A 6,083-nucleotide genomic window follows, 5' to 3' on the forward strand; every position below is an offset into this window, starting at 1 on the left:
CTGAATTGAGAAGTTCTCAATCAGTCATTAATACCAAAACAACTCTTGTTCCTATAACGACAAGCCATCATTGATTTGGCTAAGAGATCATTAACTTACTTAACAATCTCCTGTAAGTGTGACCCACCATTTTAAGCCCTGGAGGTCCGTCCCAAAAGGCCAATCCGAAGGGGAAAAAATCCGATTGGGGAAAAACCTAAAGCGACACTATCCATTTCTGGAGTTCCCTTGATATTGACCAACTACACAAAACCCATCCGAAGGGGGACGCTCCGAAGGCGACACGAGGGTTTACAAAATGATCTCACGGTGTAAACCAATGACGGAGACCATAGGACGTGTTGACACACACCCTTCACCCACTTACTATAAATACTCTCTCCGTCCACCTTGATATAGACTCATGGAAACACCATCCGACGGGAGATACATCCTGGGCATCTCGAGGCCAAGCATGAAACTCACGGTGTGAACATATAGGGAGAAACGTGAATGGAATCATAGACATATCTAATACACCTCTTCCTCCCACTGAGTATTTTATAACCAGGGTTTAGCTTACTTAGAAAAAACACGACTAAGGATTTAAACTAAGTGACTTTTAGGTTTTTCCAAGAGTAACATTTACCTTGGATAGTTAAACAACTTTTGATCATCATCCATTAAACTCTTTAATGGAGTCTTTGACCAAAATGTTGCATGCTTGTTGAAAATCTATCTAATTCACCTTTCCAGATAGGTTCCCAGGTAGGGGTGTTAAGTATTTCCGTGCTTGGCAAATCAATGGTAGGTTTGAATCGGTGACCTGGCCACTCGCACCCATACAAATCAAAGGATTGCCCTCAATGGCAAGAGTTCCCAACTCACTCAAGATTGAGGTCATGTTACCTATAGTGATCATAGTGAAGTAAAATCTTTGTCATGAATGGTGTTATATAACGATACATTAACACTTCGTGGTCAGGTCTTATACAAACTCTTTGTATAGGACGCCCCCGCTCGTATGTCCCCAACACGAATGATCAGGATCAGATCATCTGTGACAAGTCACAACACTTGTGACTATTCCACAAAGCGGGCTACGTCCGTAGCATTACCAGGATAAGTTTCCCTCCTTTATCCATTTACTATAGACCATTGTGGTTATCACTCAAGACATGATCCACTTGTATGTCACCACATACATGCTTGAGTCACATACAAATAACCAAGGATTTTATGTTTATTGGTTTGTGATAAAGCAAATAAAACAAATAACCGAGCAAAATAAAAAAATGTGTAGTAAATATCATATATTAACAACACAAGTGTTTGTACATACTGTTTACAAACTACAGGAGACGAGACTTTAGGGAATCAACCCTAACAATCTCCCACTTGTCCTAAAGCGAAGTGAAGTGTACAAAAAACTTAGTACAAAACAATAAACTAGGGCATAAAAGCCCAGTACAAGAAAATCTCCCACTTGCCCTAGTACAGCCACGGGCGATCCTGTAGACCCATGCTTCGTAGGTGACCCTCAAATACTATAGCCGTGAGAGCCTTCGTAAATGGGTTAGCAACATTGTGCTCCGAAGCGATTGCATGACGATCACGTCCCCTCGTTGCACTATCTTGCGGATCAGATGATACTTCCGCTCTATGTGTTTACTGCGTCGGTGACTTCTTAGCTCATTGGAGTTCGCCATTGCCCCACTATTATCACAATAGAGGGTAATGGGCCTAGACATATCTGAAACAACTTCCAGGTCTGTCAAGAACTTCCTGAGCCAAATGGCCTCCTTAGAAACTTCACAAGCCGCTACGTACTCCGCCTTCATAATGGAGTCGGCAATGCACCTCTGTTTAGTGTTTCGCCACACTACAGCTCCTCGTTAAGAGTAAAGACTGACCCTGATGTGGACTTGCGAGAGTCGTTATCAGTCTGAAAGTCAGAATCTGTGTATCCTGAAAGGATGAAATCCCTCGAACCATACACGAGCATGTAGTCCCTCGTTCTCCAAAGATACTTGAGGATGTTCTTCACTGCGGTCCAGTGACTCTGGCCTGGGTTAGACTGATACCTACTGACTATGCCCACAGCGTAGACGATGTCTGGGTGAGTACAGAGCATCGCGTACATCAAACTGCCAACGACAGACGCATATGGGACCCGTCTCATCTCCTCAACCTCTTGAGGTGTCTTAGGACACATTTCCTTAGACAAAGTGACTCCATGTAGGAACGGCAGTAGGCCTCTCTTGGATTCCTACATCGAGTACTTGAGCAACATCTTGTCAATGTACGATGCCTGAGATAGTGCTAGCACTTTATTCTTACGATCTCGAAAGATCTGTATACCTAGAACAAACTGAGCCTCTCCCAAATCTTTCATTTAGAAATTGGTCGCTAGCCAGTACTTAACTGTAGTCAGTAGACCTACATCATTCCCAATGAGTAGGATATCATCTACATACAACATTAAGAAGACTACTGAAGCGTTGACGATCTTCTTGTAGACATAAGGTTCATCAACTTTTTGGTCAAAGCCATATAACTTGATCGCAACATCAAACAGTATGTTCCAAGATCGAGACGCCTGTTTTAGTCCTTAAATAGACCGATTTAGTTTGCAAACCTTTTGCTCTTGACCTTGGGCTATGAATCCCTCCGGTTGCACTATATAAATGGTCTCCTCAAGATTGCCATTTAGAAAGGCCGTCTTGACGTCCATTTGTCATATCTTATAATTACAATAAGATGCAATGGACAGGAGGATGTGGATCGACTTTAACATGGCAACAGGTGCGAAAGTCTCCTCATAGTCGACTCTCTCTACTTGGATATATCCCTTTGCCACAAGTCGAGCCTTGAAGATTTGTACCTTCCCATCAGCACCCCGTTTGCGCTTGTAGATCCATTTACAACTTATAGGGCGGACCCTATCAGGTTAATCTACAAGATCCCATACTAAGTTGAAGTACATCAACTCCATCTCGAGATCCATGGCCTTGATTCATTCATCCTGATCAACATCCTCCATTGCCATTCTTATAAGACAATGGATCCTCAACGTTGCCATCTGCTACCATAGCAAGGATTTCCGTGAAACCCAGATAGTGAATGGGTGGGTTTGCAACCCTCCCACTACGTCGAGGTTCCCTCAACTCTTGAGGTGGAACCGACTTACTGGATGAACTCCCATCAACAACTCTTGTTGATGTAGTAGGCTCTTCAACAACTCTTGTTGAAGTATCGGTAGTTTCATTGGAAAACTCACGCAACACGACTTTACTTCATAGACTGGGCTCCCTTATATGATCCTCCTCCAGGAAAGAAGCATTTGTTAAAACAACATCCTATTTTCCATCGGATCATAAAAATAACCCCCTCATGTTCTTTTGAGGTAGCCTACAAAGAGGCATAACCTCGACCATGATTCCAACTTCTAAGGATTAGCCTCAAGCAAATGTGCAGTGCAACCCCAAATGCGGAAGTGACGTAAACTAGCTTTACGCCTGTTCCACAACTTCAGAGGTGTTCTTGCAACACTCTTGAAGGGAACACAATTGAGTATGTACATTGGTCTCCACTACGAAACCCCAAAACGAGTTCGATAAGGAAGCGTAACTCATCATCGAGCGAACCATGTCTAACAAGGTCCTATTTCTCCTCTCTGTTACAGCATTCTGCTGAGGTGTACCCGGCGCTGAGAGTTGGGAAACAATTCCATGTTCTATCAAATAGTCCTGAAATGCCGAGTCCAAAAACTCTCCACCTCGATCCGATCGAAGTGTTTTAATCCATCTATCCAATGCGTTTTCAACTTCAGCCTTGAACTGTTTGAACTTTTCAAAGGATTCAGACTTCCATTGCATAAGATAAACATACCCGTACCTAGAGTAATCATCAGTAAAACTGATAAAATACTCATAGCCACCTCAGGCTTGCACATTCATAGGACCACAAAGGTCAGAATGTACTAACTCAAGAGGCTCCTTGGCTCTAGAAGTTTTCCAGTAAAAGGTCGTTTAGTCATCTTACCCTTAAGGCAAGATTCACACACTGGCAAAGAATTTTCTTTTAACTCACTTAGAAGTCCATTCTTCACCAATCTCTCAATCCTATTGAGAACGATGTGACCTAAACGTAGATGCTAAAGTTGGGTATTTTCTTTTGGAGAAATTCGTCGACGTTTTGATTGAGTTACGACAGTTATGAACATTTCAGTATTATGGAGGGAATTAATAGCTAACGGCCTTAGCACATATAAATTCGATTCCAGATTTGCTGTGCAAACAAAAACACCATCTTTATGAATAAACGTTTTATTCAAATCAAAAGAAACAGTGTATTTACATTGCAATAAACACTTTACAGAAATAAGGTTCCTTTTTAGTTCAGGAACAATATATACATCATTTAAAATAAGAAACCTATTCTGTAAAGCTAACTGGAGTCCTTCCACTACCACAGCTAAGACGACGTGCCCGGTGCTTACTCGCATCGTCATCTCACTGGCCTTCAGTTTTCGCCAAGATCTAATCCCCTGAAAAGAAGAACAAACATGGTTAGTGGTGCCTGAATCAATTATCCAAACAGAATCATCATTCTCCACTAAACAAGTTTCAAGCACAAGTAAATCACATTTACCTTTATATGCCTTGGCCTTAGCCTTGGCTGCTTTCTTCTCCTTTAGATACCGAGGACAGTTCCTCTTCCAGTTTCCATCTTGGTTGTAATGGAAACACTTTCCCTTAGCAACTTATGGACGCCTCCTCGGGGTGAAAGGTGGTGGGTTAGCAAGTGTCTTCCCTATTCCCTTACCATCCTTCTTCTTCTTCCCCTTTGTAAAGTTAGAGGTAAAAGGTGCAGACTTCGTTCCCGAGGTCGAACCTCTATGGAACGTTCTGGAGCATGAAGCAACATTTGCCTCACCCTTCCGCCTCTCCTTACTTTTTAGTAAAGATTGGTACGTTTGCAACTCGTTGAGGAGAGTTGTAAGGTTATATTTCACTTTGTTAAGAATCACATTGCTAACAAAGTGCAGGAAGCTCTCTGACAAAGAATGAAGGATTATGCTAGCCTGGCTGCCTTCATCGACGGTAGACCATTTCAACTCCGCCACATTGAAGTGGACCATCATGTTTAGCACATGTTCACGAATAGAGGTGCCTTCTTGCATTTTGGAGTTGAATATGTATTTAAGAGCCTTATGCATAAGCTGTTCAGACGGTTGTCCAAACATCCTCCGCAAGGACTCCATGATCTCACGGGCTGAGATCATAGGCTCATGCTTCTTGGCCAAGACGTCAGAAAGACTTACCAAGATATAGGCTCGGGCCTTCTCATTCACCCTTGTCCATCTCTCGTATGTCTCCCGAATATTTCGAGCAGCATTTGGAGCTGGAATAGAAGGACAAGCCTCCGTGAGAGCGAACATGAGATCCTCAATTATTAGGATCATCGTGATAATGTGTTTCCATGTAAAAATTATCGCCAGTTAGTTTTTCGACGCTTAAAAATGATAAGGTGGCTGTAGCCATTTGAAAAAGTTGCATAAAATATGAACAAAACTTTATTAGATTTTGCTAAACCACTTTTAAACAAATTAGTTTTGCAAAACAGTTTCAAGCACCCTATAGACTTCTATTTTGCAATGATGCCCCAATGAGTCAGGATAAACGCCACCGGTGGGGTGATCAGTTGCCCCTTCACTGGGATGAGACATTCTCAACCATTAAGCAGAACCAACTCTTGGAAATGAACCTAACAGCCACCATTTTTTGGTTCAGAATCGTTAATTATTAACTATTCCGTGTAAGTGTAATCCCTCGTTTTCGGTGCCAGAGTCCCGCCCTAATGTTCTTACCGTAGGGAAAAGACAGATTAGAACAAGAGACTAAGTTACCTTATCCTCTTACAAAAGATCAAATAAAGAAATGCGCAAAACTACCATCCTTTAAGGGGACACTCCCAGGGCGCCTAGAGGCGATGGACAGTAAGTTTATTCAACCTAACTAGGGAGACCGAGGGATATGTTGTCGCACTTCCCGATCCCACTTACTATGAACATTCTCTCCATCCACCTTAATATTGACCTA

Source organism: Benincasa hispida, chromosome 8 (assembly GCF_027475165.1).
Source record: "Benincasa hispida cultivar pf3 chromosome 8, pf3_genome.v1.1, whole genome shotgun sequence".
Taxonomy (NCBI): domain Eukaryota; kingdom Viridiplantae; phylum Streptophyta; class Magnoliopsida; order Cucurbitales; family Cucurbitaceae; genus Benincasa; species Benincasa hispida.